This window comes from Cygnus olor, chromosome 18, assembly GCF_009769625.2.
Source record: "Cygnus olor isolate bCygOlo1 chromosome 18, bCygOlo1.pri.v2, whole genome shotgun sequence".
Taxonomy (NCBI): domain Eukaryota; kingdom Metazoa; phylum Chordata; class Aves; order Anseriformes; family Anatidae; genus Cygnus; species Cygnus olor.
Genome location: NC_049186.1, coordinates 7869250 through 7885598, shown reverse-complemented (window position 1 = coordinate 7885598; position 16349 = coordinate 7869250). Strand labels below are relative to the sequence as shown.

The window sequence follows — 16349 nt, the reverse complement described above, 5'->3', positions numbered from 1 at the left end:
CTTCTTTCTTAAAAGGCTTATTTTCTTCTTATTTTCTCAGATTGTCACACCTTTGTCTCTAGTGTGGTCCTTCTCAAAAATCTGGAAAGGGATGACTTCAGTTCTCAAAGATAAACAAAGTTCATTACAGCTACTAAATCATTACTGGCACAATGAAGTAGATACAAACCACCTAAGAGGTAATTATAACTGTAGGTAGGCACCAAGCGAACAATAAAAAGTATGTCTACCGAAACTCCAGAATTCAGAAAGGTAACTTGAGCATTGGTACTTGTAGAGCAGCGCCATCACTGTTTGTACAGCTTTAAAAGCAAAAAGCACATTGATTAATTTTCTTCCCGTCACTTTTACCCCATGTTACTCGCTAATCTCAGGTTTCTTCCCATTTTCAGTTTGGCATAAGTCTATACAATCTGCTCCTTAAAAGATGCCACCTACTGCTTTTGAGAGAGAATAATCCACAGCCACTTTCCTTTAAATACATGGTAGTTGCTGTATAACAGTTTTCAGGCTCTATCTATGAAGGAAGGTAGGAAAAGGGTGTTCTAAGTTATAAATACACTAGACTTGATCACTTGTTCTTCCTTCCTCTTTATTCAACATGAATATTTTCTAATGATTTGAATGGGAACAGGATTCATCCTTCAATTGCTTCTATCTTCCCTGGCCTTTCCTCATTCCTGCATGAAACATGCACATCCAAAATAAATGACAACACACTTGCTCAGTTATGAATAAAAAACCTCAGCAGCTGCTCTGTGCACACCCAGATCCCGTACATCACCTGTTTCACTCAACAGTGATAATTACACTTTTTTCACTAGTAATTTGACTGAACTTACTTCCTTTTTTTTCCCTTCTAAATGAAGAATGGTAAGTAGGTAGCAATGATAACCAATGCTCTGTATTCTTTTCTTAACCATGAAAAACTACACTTTTCATACATACTGAATAAATCTGCCAGCTGCAAATGAAACTCTGGAGATATCCCCACAGCTTTATTTGTCTTGCTGACTTCATATGCATTAGGTTGTATGTCCAACTCAGTATCCGTATGCTTCAAAGCTCCACCTACATATATGTGTTTTTTAATGCCTTTATTTTCAACATTTTCACTCTTTCACTACTAGTCTTTCACTTCTGTTCCCTTCATGCCTTTCCTTCACTGTTAGATTTGTACTTGTATTTCTTGGTATTTCCCATGGTAGCCAGGAGGCTCTCATGTTTTGCACTGTATTTCCCCAGGCATCATCTCCACTTACTTCAAGCTCACTTTCTCCATGAATCATTCATAAGCTGATCTACTTCCTAGTGCCGTAATTTTTCATCACCCCCCCAGGGTCAGAGTTGCTTTCTTTCCTAGGATTTGCTTTGAAATGTTGCTAAGTTCTCACCTGGAGTAAATGGGAGGTAAAGGAGCTCAAACAGAAACGTAGTCTGAAACATACAGGATTTAGCCTATAAAAACTGTGGCAATCTTTAGGTTTCCTACATATTTATCATTTCTTCTGTGAATTGCTACATTCTTTGATGAAACTTCATAAATAATATATCTTGGCTGCAGTCGTCTGCATACATAATCTTTTAAAAAAAGTCAGATTTACTGTATTTAAAAGTAGGTTCCTTACAGCAGAAAATACAAAGCTTTTTGCTATCCAAATATTTGTGATTATTTATCTTTTGCAAGGTAAGGATAAAGTAATAATGCAAAAGTAATTATGCATTCAAAACAGATGGAATACAGTCCAAAGCACTCTTTGCCCAAATAGAACAATTAGTCTCCCAAGGGACCACGTCAGCCAAAATACATTATAACCTACCATTATTTTGTTCAGAGTATATGCATCTAATTAGGGTTAATGCAGAGGAGAAGTATATAATTTTTTGTGAGAAAGAAAAACAACAAACCACTTGCTGTTGTATGTGTGCATGTGTGCCAGTACTGCTGCAGCTGGCACGGTCACAGCACGGCGGTATCCCTGGTGACTGCTTGCCTTCTCAGCTGCAAGATGCCTGCTGCGATATCCACAGTTGTAAAGTTAGCACTGTGTAAGGCAGAGAGCGAATGAAACCCTAGGGATTGCAAAATTTTCCTGATACTTCAAAAGGTGTGGATCTCAGTGACCTTTATCACTTCCTTGGGTGAACAGGACAAAGAAAACACACCAGCATTGATACTTGGCTGGTTGCAGCAAACAGGAAGATAAACACCAGGCCAAATTATAAACTCATATGGAGTGACAGAATTGGAAGATCCTTCTTGTTATTTCTAAGACAGAACGCATATACCCTCCCCTGTGCTTCAGTCTATCTTTCCTGGAATAAAAGTTGCATCATCAATCAAGGTACGCCACTAAAGGAACAAGGGGGAAAGCACAGAAATTAGGGAAGAACCTCATTTTACTGGGCAGATTTCAAACCTGTAAGTAGTGCATAATGTTATTCTTTTTCTTCAATAAGCTAGTTAAGAGATACTATTATAGAAAAAGAAATGTGGAGATCAGCAGATGAGACTAATAAAAGCAGATACCACAGCACAAACATTCAGGTGAAAAAAGCGACAGTTATTTTCCTAACAGCTAAATGCTGCTGTGCTTTATTTTTCTTATTTCTGACAAAATTACTCAAAGAAATGAGAGATTCAGAGACTATAGTAAGAGCTGATCAAAAATTTACTGTTCACTAGGATTCTATCTAGATTTGGTCAAAGTGGGACTATTCAGATGATTAAAAAAAACAAGTTATATCTTTTGTCAGGGCTAAACAATCTCATGGCTGGAGCATTAAACCACCTCGTCTGGAATTAATGAGGCATCAAGCTTAAAGGATGCAACATCTATCTGGAATTCAAAAACCACATGGTGCATTTATTCAGTTTCACAATGAATGCATTTTTTGACCACCAACAAATACGAATGTCACTGTTTACGTATCATTTTACCTAGCTTGGTTTCTGCAATTACACATATATTTTTAAGTAACAGGGCATGATCTACCTCAGAACTAGTGATTTGTTTATATTAAATATTACAATTCTGCAAAATGATGAAGTTTTTGAAGAAACAGTAATTATTTGTTAAAAGTATTTCTGATAGAAAAGATTCACTAAGGGACGTTATAAGCACACTTTTCTCCATCTTTTGGTAAATGACGTTTAGAACTCTGATCTCTTTTCAACATCCACCAATTCACCCAGATGCGCCTATCAGCACTCAAACCTTCCACCTCCGGCTTCAATAATAATGCAAAATTAATTAGTTAAGATTCCCAGGGCCTTTGGCTCTTCTCCTTGAGCTATCTAGGCAATGCAAGGAAAAAGATGGGAAAAGATGGAAAAAAAAATGGAAAGCTCAACTTGTTGGTTAACTGATGCCTGGTCTTGGACTCCTGAGTACTACTGGAACATGGGAACATCCCAGATACGAGACTAGAGACCTCATATGGTGCAAGACTGGCAGAGGAACTCCTCAGTGGGTTATGCAATTTGGCACAGCTAAAACAAAAATTTGTGGAGGAATATCCATCTTGCTTGTCAGCTGTGTTCAGTGGAGATCAGGCATAAAATGACTCTTTTTTGAGGCTGCCAATAATATATAATTTATTTTAGTACTTATTTGCAAGTTAACTGTAAAAAGTCAGGTTCAGAAAAACAGCCTTCAGAAGAGATTACGGGCTTCTGGCTTTGTTTGTGTGCCACTTTATTTTTTAGACCATTTCAAGTGCTCTTCCCACAAACAAATGCGTTTCATTTTATGAATAATACTCTGCTAAGGGGACATTCCATTCCTTTCTTTCACATATCAAATTCCGTTCTAAAGAAACCGTTCCTTTTTCTTTTGTTGATTTAATAAAACAAAGACGGAGTAAGTAGTTTTCAAGTGGAGACATCTGGGAAATACTAGTAATTGAAATTTATGCTAATTTAGAGTATGGTTGGCAGATTGGCTTGTCTCCATTCAGTAGTGTTCCTAGAAACCACACTTCAGAAAAATATTTTCCTTACTTTGGCTATCCAGGGCATGGTGAAAGATGACCTTGTATTTTCCCATTTCCTATTAATCATAAGATATTGACCCAATATATCAGCAAACACATTCATCTCTTGGTGAGACAAATACGCCACATTAAGTGACTGTTAAGTATGAGAGTTAAGAAAAAATTAATTGCTTCTTATGGTGAAAGCTTAGAAAGATCCCATTTTTATCAGAACATTGGTTTATATGATCAACTTTAAAATCCTTACAGTAATTTTGAAATTCTGAACTGTTTTGATATAGGTAATCAGAAACAGTATGGAAACAATGGAACTTTTAAGATATCAACAATGGCCAGTCAAATGACATATTTTTGGAAATAAGACTGACCTCTGTTCAGTACATGGAATCAGACATTATTATAGACGTACTTTTTTCCTAGCTAAGGAATAAGAAAATCCAATTTTAGAACAAACTCTGCCTAGGATGCATACTGAAGTTCTTCAGAAAGGAGTGAGAGCTATAGTAATCCAAGCAATGTGGTTGCTGATATGTGTCTTCAGGAGAAAGAATTATCTTCCTGAGACATTACTTTAAAAATGTATATTTTCAGAAGCTGAATGCTGGAAATACTACTTAAAACAAAAATACATATTTTTCAACTAACTACTAATATTCTCCTTTCAAATAAACCTTCAGGTTCTGTAAGCTCTAAGCTATTTATACTGTTATTAAAATGAGAAGTGAACAGTCTAGCTGAGGCTCACCTTTATCCATGCAGGAGGTCAGTAGTGAAAGTACAAGAAAAGCACACCACACTTAACAAGAGCAACAAAATGCTTTCTTCTGCTTAGCTGATGGCAAGCAAATGTATACAACCAATTATACAGAAACAACAGAAGTCAATGGAGCTTGCAGTACTATAGCATTACTATAAAACATTCTGACTGCCTTTCGAGGGGAGCAGAAAGAGTGCAGCAAATTAAGCCCTGAGCCTGTCTGTTTCGCCAAATGGAAGCTGTTCTTCCAAGGTGCACTGGAGAAGATAAATATTTCTGGGAGAAGAAGGAAGGTAAATAAGCCACTAGCAACTGAAAAAACAAACAAACAAACACCAACCAACCAAATGAACAAAACCAAACAATGACCTTTGGATAAATCCTCATTTTAGCCCTGAGGGAAAACAGATGATTCATGCCATTAGCTAGTCACTGGCCAGAATCTGTGCGTCTATACAAACTACTGATGTGAAACTGGGAATGTCTCTAACCATGCAAACACCCAAGAGAGACTGCACTCCTTCAAATTCTGACATAAAGAGAACTCAAAACACCATTGATTATTATTTTGGTAATGTAATAATCACCTTTCAGAAAAAGAAAAAGGAATTATTTAACAACTTACATTGAAAAAGGTAACATTAAAAATGAAACATTATTTCAATCTGCTTATAATACAACCAATATGTATCCCATTGGGCCTCCAGTGCCTTTTCACGTTCCACGTACTGGATAGTCAGGAGTTCAACAATCAGTTGTGAGGAGGCCAAGATATAATTAAGCAGTACTTACTTCAACATATATCTATTTGGGTCATGAATATAATATGTCTGTGTAATCATAAGGTCAATAAAGCATAAGCCCTTAGAGGTGAGGGATAATGAAAACAGGGAGGAGTTTGAGACTAGCTCATTCTGACCAAACACAGAATTTTGCATAACCTATCTAGCTGATACTATCTGCTTTTTAAAGATACTAATTATCTGACATTTTAAAAAAAATGTTCTTTACCTACACGGATTCTTACTGGAATGCTATTGGCTGTCCAGTGACAGTACTGTAAAAATGCAGTGACCACCCTCTTTTGTTCATTGTGATTGAAGCATCTGTGGATAAGGTGGAGGCAATACAGAAAATCAGAAAACTGCAGAATGCAGAAAGCTCCCACTTTCACAGAGAAGGTTGTGAAGAAAAAAAAAATCATACCAGTGCTCCTTATCCTCCAGTGGCTCCCATCCGCTTTAATTTGCCAACTTAAAGATGTTTTATTTTGCTTTTAATGTTAAAAACTACAATAACAGAGTCTCAATTAATGACATGGTAACAGAAATACAATACTCTAGGATCATATAGATAATAGTGTTCCCCAATAAGGTCTTAAAAATGGTAAGCATCTTCCCCATGACATTTTTTTCAGTCTTCTGCACTAATAAAGAAACATTTTAATAAAAATATTCCTTTCTATCAGTTAATTGCAGACTCTTTTCTGCAGTCTGCATGTATACGTTTCTACACTGTTAACATGACAGTGTCCGTGATTGATGAAGAACACACTATTATTTTCATCGTTGATCGAACCATTGAACTATTAAGTTAATTTGAAATTCACTTTGTTTACGCCTATGACTCTATTTAAACTGCTGAAGAGGAGGCAGGAAACACAATATGCATTATAAAATTAGAGAAATGGTCCATAACTGAGGAAATCTGCACAAAGGCCATGTATATATACTAGATTTTAGTACTGGTTCCTAAGTTTCTCCACAGGCTAAAAACATTAAGTTCATAGAAGTAAACAGATCCCTTGAGAACATTCTTGTTCTGAATTGGTACTAGCCACTTCCAGCTAATTAAACTAATCTGGAACAGCACATTCTTCATTCAGAAATACAAGCCTCTGCAGACAGGGCATTCACCACCAGGACTAAGTAGGAACAGCCTGTAATACTTCACTGCATGGACCAACTCTAAACCATTTCTTTTTTCCTCAGCTTCCCTTTCTCTCAGTTACTCTTTCTGTTCTGGAATTCATCTGTCTCCTTTCCTTACTGGATCATCTTCTCTTGTCAGCGTCTATTGTGCTACCCACCCACTTCCATCACTGTCATCTCACAGGGCTCACTGACGCACGTGATTGTTAAATATAAGTTTAATTAGAAAGCATTCATTGGTAACAAATTAAAATGACTGTCTAAAATTAGAATCGAGCAGAAATTGTCTGAGATTTAAAAAGCAATACTATTACATGATATACCTTTACTGCTAAGCAATATCTTACTTTTATGCACTGATGATGAAATTAAACTGCGCAGGGGGCTGGCACGAACCACCTACAATTTAAGAGACACACAACTACTTTCTGCTGAGCTCATTTCACAGTAAGTACAGACCAAAGCAATAATGAAATACTTTTTTGTTTTGAACTGTGAAAATATATTAACTAAATAATATATTGCAAAAATTGTGAAAATATATTAACAAAAGACATCCTTTCAGCCTGTTACAAAAGCCGCTGTAAGTACACCTAAGTGAAAGAAGGGTTTAATTTAGAGACAAGCATGACTTCAGAACCAGCATATTAAAAAAAAATTGTCAAACTTTCCTAGAGCCTAGAATAGGTACCTTCCTTTTCTTTTTTTTTTTCTTAATAATTTTGAAGAAAAACATTCTCCATGTGCTGAAATTAGCATACTTTATTTTATCCTAACTGTAAAGGCTTCAAACATAATACTCGTACAAATCACTAATGCAAGGCCAAATCACCTTCCATAGCTTCCAGTTAATGTTCTATACACTTCATGGGATGAGGTGATAGATCTAGTATGAGACTTAGGCACATTTTGTACCTCTCATTTAGGTCTCCTTCATAAGCATCAAGTAATTATGTTTTGCTCTTGCAAATTCTCCTTAAAATATACTTTTGAAATCTTCCTATGCCACTCTTGGCAATCAACTTTCTCTGTACTTCTTTCCATTTAAATTATCACACTTGTGCACCATATATGTCTAAGTAACTCTGCTAGCCCTCAGCTTCTCACTCCTACCTACTGAAAAAAAAGTGAAGAAATGTGACAACTGAAGGAACTGACAGAAAAGCATGCCATCCCTCTTAGAGAAGATGAGCACTGATAGTTTTCACATTCATTGACATTCTAAGCAAGGGGCTGACCCCCCCCCCCCCTTCACCAGCTTTAATCCAGCTCTCTCAGGATGCTCATAGCTGTAAAGCCATGGAAAATTAAGTCACCATTAACTGCACAAAAGTACAACTCCTTTGGCTGAGCTTCATGGTTGCTTTATTTTTTATTTTTTTTAATTTTAAAATTATTTTTTAAATTAATTTTTTTTAATGGTTGCTTTATTTTTTGGTACCTGAACTAATGAGACAGTCACTCCCTGACTGGTGTGCAGACACACATACCCACAGACAGACATCTGCCACCCACCTCTCCTGATAACCAGCACAATGTGTCTGAACTGTGCTTGCAAATCATAAAAAGAGGGATGGTAGCCTTGAGTTTGAGATATTGGTCTGGGATTGAGAACCTCATGGTTCAATTCCGGTCTCACCTATTTCCTCTGACTATGAGCAATTTGCATCTCCATGCTACAAAATTCAGTATTTCTTTTTTTTTCCCTCTTTTGTCAAAGACACTATACTATAATTATATTAATACAACAAAATTCTAAGCGTTATGTCATCAGAAATTCATATAGGGGGAATTTGGGAAGTACTTACCATCCTGTACAATTGTTGATTCTAGAGTTTTGACTTCAGTCTCCATAGCTACCAAGAGCAAGTACAACTTGTATGGGAAGAGGCACAAAGTCAATTAATTTTTTCATAGCAGGGTCACAGTATGAACTGAACATGTCCATAGACTTTTAAAGGTCTGTTCTTTAATGAAGTCTTCTATCAGAGATGCTGGAAATTAACCTAACAAGACTCTCCTAATCTTGTTAGCTCATCTGCATTTTAAGGTATAATAATATCACTTACTTGTTTTTCATTATTAAAATGTTTTGATTTGAAAGTCAGTACAGACAGTGCCTATTCAAAAGCTGACTCATCTTTTTTCATTAAAGGTAAGTGAATGGAGAGGGAATAAATTGCTTTTCTAGCAGCAACAACAGAGTTCTAAAATCTAGGTCACATTAAAGAACTTTCTTAAACACAGACTTTAGACATTGAGCTGACTTTTTTGTTGCTGTGAAACGTTGAGAATAACACGTGTTCAATCATTTAGATATGATCAGGCTATAAAATTATTCTGTCCTTATACATGTCAGCTACTACCGAGTGACAGGTAACTAAACAATGGGTTCTAATTTCTAGATCCTGTAATAATACCCACAAGTAAGGCCAGTTAGGTGAAAACACTGTTACTCCTCACATTCACCAAAACGTGATTTTAGTCCATGTCAGGAGAGTTCAGGGCTGAAACCCGTTTGTGAACAGACATTTCTTTGAAATGTCATTGCAAAACAGGATTAGAATTTGGTAAGATCTCAACTAACTGGATCAGATGTTTGAAATAAATAGGGTGTAATTCAATAAGGACAAAAGCAAAGTACTACCCTAGGTACAAATAACCAACTGCACAAAAGCAAGTGGGGTATATCTGACTAGCTGTTGGTTCAGGAGAAAAGGCTCTGGAAGGATAGGAAAGCACCAACCTCATATGAATCAGTAAAAGGAAACTACCAGGGAAAAGGAAAATCATTTTGGGACATAAGAGCTTGTGTGCTATATATTAAAACAAACCAACCTATTAGTCCATTTCGTCTCCCATCGGAAGGTCTCAGCTACAGAGCACAATGCAATATGCACAAACTGGAGAGAATCCAGAGAAGTACAAGGGTGATAAAATGGGCAGAAGACAAACTCTGTAAGGAGCTGGTATTACTGGCTTATTTTGGGGAAGAGAAAACTGAATGGAGCCACAATATGTTCTTCAAATGTTAAAAGCTGCCACAAAGATGAAAGTAGAAGGATGTTTTCGAAAATCACTGGGATGAAGGAAAGTGGTAATAGACTTAAACCGCAATGAGGAGGACTTAGGCCAAAGGTTTCTAACGGCAAAGACAATTAAGCATGGGAACAGTTTGCCTAGAAAAGCTGTGGAATACATTCGACAAATACCTGGCTGGATTCACGCAGATGTAACTCATTTTGCTGGAGGCAGGCAGGTAGATGCACTACCTACCTAATTGCTGGAGACTCTTTCTAGTCATATGTTTCTGGATTGCTTGGAGGCAAAGTACTATCTGAGTACTAATTTTGTAAACTTGTGTGTGATTTACATTACATGTAGACATTTCTTCTGCTTCCCATTCGCACGGCATTTTTATATCTTGTATTCACAGAAGTAATACATTTAAATCAGATCATCTACCAAACAATTCTTCACTTGTCTCCTTCCAAGTATTTATTGTAAAATCAAACCAATCCTGGCCAAAAAAACAGGCTTTTTTGTTCCTTTTTTAAGGCTTGCCAGATAGCACCTGAACACACACTCCATCAATCACACTAAAAAACAAACCAAACCAAAACCAAACCACAAAAGGTAAAACTGTGAAAGTTATTTGCTGTTTGCCACCTTTCTAAAACTATTAAAACACTGATTTGGCTTCACTGGCCTTACTTACTTATTTACTTTTACAGGCACTCCAATGAAGTTAAAAATGGAGTGTACCATTTTAAACTTAATATTCACGCACACTAATTTTACTTTCATTTATATTGGAAATATTTTAAATATTGTACATGATTACATTTCTGAAGTGGAACACTTCTCTACTGTTGCAATGAAACATTTTCATGTTCCTGGAGAGGTCTTTCTTTTTGGAATTACACTTCCACAAACACTGGCAAAATTACAAATCTTCATTCTTATTTATGATGTAGACAAAATTGCAAGTTTAAACAATTTGCAGAAAATTCAACATCTTGCAGGGAACAGTTATGTAGAATATGTAGAATAAGCTTTTAAAATGTAGACTCAGTCCTTGCAAAATTATATTAAATTTGCTTTTTTGTTTGTTTGTTGTTCTTTGGCCTATTATACAACTTAGAATTTTGATTTTTCTGAAGTATATACATTGTTCACCTTTGGGTTTCTTCTATCTGATTTGCAGGGTACCTAAAGAGTTGTTGATAAACTTTTTTTTTTTTTCTGAAACATTCCAATTTTCAGAATGAGGCAAAAATTCAACGATGTTGTCTATGTTGCAGGGCAAAAGGCCTCCATTTGTCATCTCATATATATTTGATTTTATGTACTGGAACAATTAAAATGAAATCAAGGTTATTTTCAATTTACATCACCGAAGATGTAAAAAGAAAATTAGAAAAATTTACTTTAATCCCCAAACTATATTTCCTCATTGCACTAGCAGTGAACCCAGATCAGTAAATAAACATGGGTACTCCTCAATTTAACCAGAAGTAGTATTAAAATTTCTCACTATCTTAAGTTTAATATTTGGACAAACTATCAGTTTGCATAGCACCCACAGTTTCTGCATAGCGTCACTTACCCAGTGTGTGGTTGGTAGCAGGGACCTACAAGCCAGAGCACACGATGAACTGCAAGACAGCTGCTCCTAGTTCCTATAAAGTTTTCCACTGAGCAGAGCTGGAAACCACAAAACCTGTGCCCCACAGAAACTGAATAAAGCGATGCATTCAGCGACAGCATGAAGCTTCTTTCTTGCTCTGTCTTGTCACTACAAGATGATATTGAGCAAACAAGAAAGGAACTAAATTCCAAATTCAAGACAAACTGGGAGATGTTTCTGCTACATAAGGAAGAGGTTTTATGGCTCACACTGACTTCAGAACCCAGTGAAGACCAGGAGGACATGCTATAGGCACACTTACTCCTGCCCTCGTAGAAGGAAAACTGGATTTGAGAACATCCTTCTTGAGAAGTTGACAACATTTGGTATAACGCTGTGATGCTACTTGAGAAATACAGCACTGACAGTTTGTGGCAAAAGAGAGCAGTTCCCATGAGGTCAAAATTAAGCATGATTCTGCAGGGTGGATGGATACTGATGATGTGGCCATATTCTAAAATTACCAGAGTGATTCTCGGATTTATCTGCTGCTGCTTTTGTTGTTAGTTAATTGCCAACTCAAAAAAGATTCAACAACAAAATAAATCATTTAGTAACTTAAAGTTATTGTTGTCTATAAAAATGAAATTACCCTCCCATGAAATATTTTTGTTTTGGGGAACAACTCTCTAACCTTAAGGGACTAGTAAAACTGAAATTTTCTACTGGATAAAAGAATTGATAAATTCCTTTATGGTAAAAATCACCTCTTTTGTTGTTGTTGTTGAAAGTGTCAAAGAAATAGCACATTTTCATTTCACTAAAATAGTATTTCCTAGTAGAAATATTGTGCCAGAAAATATTTAATTAACAAATATAACCTCTATATCTTTAAAGTATACAGCATTGATTTTAAGATTTATTTCTTTTACTAGTCAAAAGCTATTAAAAATGGGAGCTGTACTGATACTTTAAGGATGTACATTGCAATTTAATAGGTCTCTACTATTTCTGATTTCAGTAATTCACTGCAATATTTATGGCCTTGCCAGAACAATGGACATACAGAGTTATGTCTTTAGTTATATGCTTCCTTTCAGTCAGGAAGAAAAGGTACATTTCTAGTTTATTATCTGGAAGTATATTATAGGTATGCTATCCTCCCAGTGCAGAACTGTCCCCAGAAAAAATGATTCTGCAGGAAATAATTTTCTCTCCCTGATGCTGAAAAGATAAAAAGACAAAGCAGCATGAGTTTCAGCAAATGTCAGCGATCAGATAATACTCCTGGGGTCACTGGAGGAGAAGTATTTTGATATTTGGTCTCTGCAAATGCATCTTTAATATGACTAGCCCAACTAATAAAAGTCAAGTTAGCCAGTGTATGCCTACCCATGTTACAATTACAGCTGGATTTGGATGCACAGACATAAACCAAAAAGGCAGGGGGAACATCCAATGCTTACACATCAGTGTTTTCAGAACTCTCCTGATGAACTACAGCCAAAAAGCTGTACGAAATTATAGCATTGCTGTATCTTTAGTTTTAAGAACAAAACAGTAATAATGTATATGGCATTAATTCTATTACAATAAACATACCAAAGCTGCAATCTATAAATAAAAAGAATATGAATATTTATCAGTATTAACTCACCTCAAAATAGCAAAATTGTTATTCCAGAGGACGTGCTACTCTGCCTTATATTATAACTTTCTGCTACCAGCTTATAACTTTGTCAATGGAATGCAAAAAGACAAATAACAGCTTGCTGAATATGGAATTATGGTGGCAACTTACTATAATATAGTTAAAAAGATAAACCAAATAAATGGATAGGCTCCGTATTTCAGCTGTTAATGCCTGGGATGTAAGACTTTGTCTGTGGTCCAAAAGGTAACAGCAACTTAACTATCAAGAGAACAAGCACTAATAGGCACTGACAACCAGCACTTTCCATTGCCTTCTTTTTACAGCCAGTCAGGATACATGAAAAATGAAGGCACAGCCCAGGCAACTCAACTTCTGCTTGTGGGATCTTCCTAAGTATAGGCTATGGCATCTAATGAGATCCATATCAAGAAGGTAAACAGGATTTTTGGACAATATGTTAATTTGGAGCTCATTGTAGTGAACTTCAGCATGATTGCCGTGTATCAGATTTCAGGCTGACAACAGATTAAAGGAAAATGAGGTGGAAAAATAGCTCAAGATCCATTGCTTGAGCTCCTGCTGATCAGAGAAGCAGGCGTCATAGCACTTAATAGATACTGATGACTGGGATTATATCAACAAGAGCAAGATTGTATTTTTGGATAGAAATTTCAGAAGCAGAGTGAGGAAATCAGCAGTCAAAATACTTGAAAGCTATATTATGCTACTGCACATTTCAAAATGCCTATTGCCTGCTATTTTAAGAAGAGAAAAGTGTGTTCCAGGGTTAATCAGATTTTTACCATTACCAGTACCAAGTATATTTCTTTTTTAATTTTGTAATAGAAAAGAAGAAAATGCTTTCTCAGTTCTTTTTAGTATGATCTTCACCATATGGACTACTAAGTGCAGCCAGCAACGAGTTTTAAATGCTGCAGTTCTTCACTGAGGCATTATTATGCTTTGTAAGATGAAAGTAATTTTCTTTATGTCTTCAGGAGATGCTAGTATTCTGCAAAGGAGAAAGGCCTCCCAAGACTTAGTGTCTAAAAATAGCTAACAGTTTTTCAAGATGAAGAAGAACGAATCTTTCAAGGGATGAGCTTGATTATTCTGTTTATTACTTTGATTTGCATTTCTGGATCTTGAGGATACTATAGTAGTAAGCACTGTAAAACAAGTTTGTTTTTTTTTTAAACGTTTTTGTTTTTAAACAGATTCCTCACTTAAAAGAATTGCCAAACTGATGTCACACAGCTGTCATTCAACCTACACAGCTGAAAACTGATCTGCAGCATTATTACAGACAAAGCAATATGTACTCAGAGATTTTCAAGAACACACTGAAATTTTTTAAACCTCTTCCCTCAGGGAAAATGTGATGCTCTTACACAGGAAGAGGACAGTTAGTGTGGCTAACTCATACATATGCCATTTTGTCCTGGATGTCAAGGATGATTTTTAGCAGGAAAGTCAGTTTTGGTTTGGAGGAATGCTCCACAAGCTTGTCTTTACACCTAGACGTGTTTCTCATGTATTGTAAATAAATTTAAAAGGTATTTTTGTTAGGGCTCCTTTACTTCTCATTGTTCAAAATGAAACAAATACAGAAAGAGAAGATCCATTCAGAAGGTAAAATATATTACGATAATTGCCCAGCAATACATTTTTATCCACTTAGCAGTCTCAAAAATACTCACTCAAATTCTCTCACTCCTAGAATTCATTAACAAATTGTTATGCTGAAGACTCCTTTCTGGAAACAATGGTATAGCCTGTAGTCTTCAATGTAATGTCTATTATACTCTTTTTTTTAATGTATGATATTTATGAAGTGCTACATATATGAAAGCCCCCTTTTATGACAGCCCATCTGCAAGAAAACAGAAGATCACATGGGGAATGTATTGTGTGAATCTGGCATAGAGGACTGCAGACAGAATGCTATTAAACAGTTACTCTGCTTTAACTAATTTTTTTTTGAGAGCTTTAAAGCTTTAATCTTACACACAAGCTCATCAGAGAACAAGTCTATCTGTAATACTCTCCAAATCAGAATGAACTCAGAAGGATGACGTTCAATCTTTAAATCCTTCTCTGCAGAGCTATTTTTAACCCACAGGTTCATAAAACAGATCTTTGCTATGGCTCTAGAGCTTTCTAACATGTATCCTACTGTCCTGGTTTCAGGTAGGACAGAGTTAATTTTCCTTCTAGTAGCTGGCAGGGTGCTATGTTTTGGATTAGAATGAGAAGAGCGCTGATAACATGCTGATGTTTTAATTGTTGTAGAGCAGTGCTTACACCAAGCCAAGGACTTTTCAGTTTCTCGCTCTGTCCTGCTAGCGAGCAGGCTGGGGGTGCAGCAGGAGCTGGGAGGGGACAGACCCAGGACAGCTGACCCAAACTGGCCAAAGGGGTATTCCATACCATCTGATGTCATGCTAAACAATATATAGGGGTGGCTAGCCAGGGTGGGAGGGCCGGCTGCTCGGGGATAGGCTGGGCATCGGTCAACGGGTGGTGAGCAATTGCATTGTGCATCACTTATTTCATACACATTATTACTATTAATACTATTATTATTATTATTATTGTTATTATTTTCCCTGTCTTAATAAACTGTCTTTATCTCAACTCACAGACTTCACTTTCCGTTTCTCTCCCCCATCCCGGAGAGGGAGGGGGGAGGGTGAGCAAACGGCTGTGTGGTGTTTGGCTGCCAGCCGGGCTAAACCACAATACCTACCTATTATTCTTGACACAACCACATGTTAGAATTCAATTGCATTTAGGACTAAAAGTTTTCCTTGCATGATTTCCTGTGTAGTGTGATAGAAACAACTTAATGTAACAGACCAGTGACTTCCATCGTCACTGGTGGTAAACAAATTCCCCACTATCCTGGCCACTGTTTTTCTTTTCACCTCCTCCAGTCATTCTAATTCTAATATTTTGGGTAATTCTTCTTTATCTTCTTATTTTGCTTCGTTCTCCTTTATACATGATGCATAAATATGTGATGCAAGTAAGACATTTTTCATACTTTGAAACGTTTCCTCAATAAATATACTTATTCAGTCCCCTTCTAAATTAATTTCCAATCAACATATAAAGGATATTAAAATATTTGATACAATCATTATTGTCACCATAATTCTCCAGCTCTCAAAAAACTCCTGCGATATGTTGGACCATTTCTGTTTTATTTTTGCAAAGCAATCCATCTAATCTGGATTAGAACTGACACATCAGCCCATCTAGAGGTAAATACAATCAAAATATGCAACCATGGGAATCCTTTAATAAGCCACAGTTGCTTCTTAGATTTCCAACTGCATACAGTTTATTAAAGTAACTGGTCATGAACCAGCATAATTT

At 36.3% G+C, this 16349-nt stretch overlaps 1 protein-coding gene and 1 long non-coding RNA gene across 5 annotated transcripts in view; one reads left to right on the top strand and one right to left on the bottom strand.

Moving 5' to 3' along the window:
- The window catches only part of STXBP4 (syntaxin binding protein 4), a 74793-nt gene that overhangs the window by 19517 nt on the left and 38927 nt on the right, over positions 1-16349 (bottom strand). The gene's annotated exons all lie outside the window — the stretch shown is intronic.
- The window catches only part of LOC121079915, a 60732-nt gene that overhangs the window by 35727 nt on the left and 8656 nt on the right, over positions 1-16349 (top strand). Inside the window, exons 3-4 of one of the 2 annotated variants that reach the window (XR_005825213.1) lie at positions 41-179; positions 2151-2987. This is a non-coding gene — a long non-coding RNA (uncharacterized LOC121079915). Of the gene's footprint in view, positions 1-40; positions 180-2150; positions 2988-16349 lie in introns of those variants that run through there. The other variant, XR_005825215.1, reaches the window with a different exon arrangement.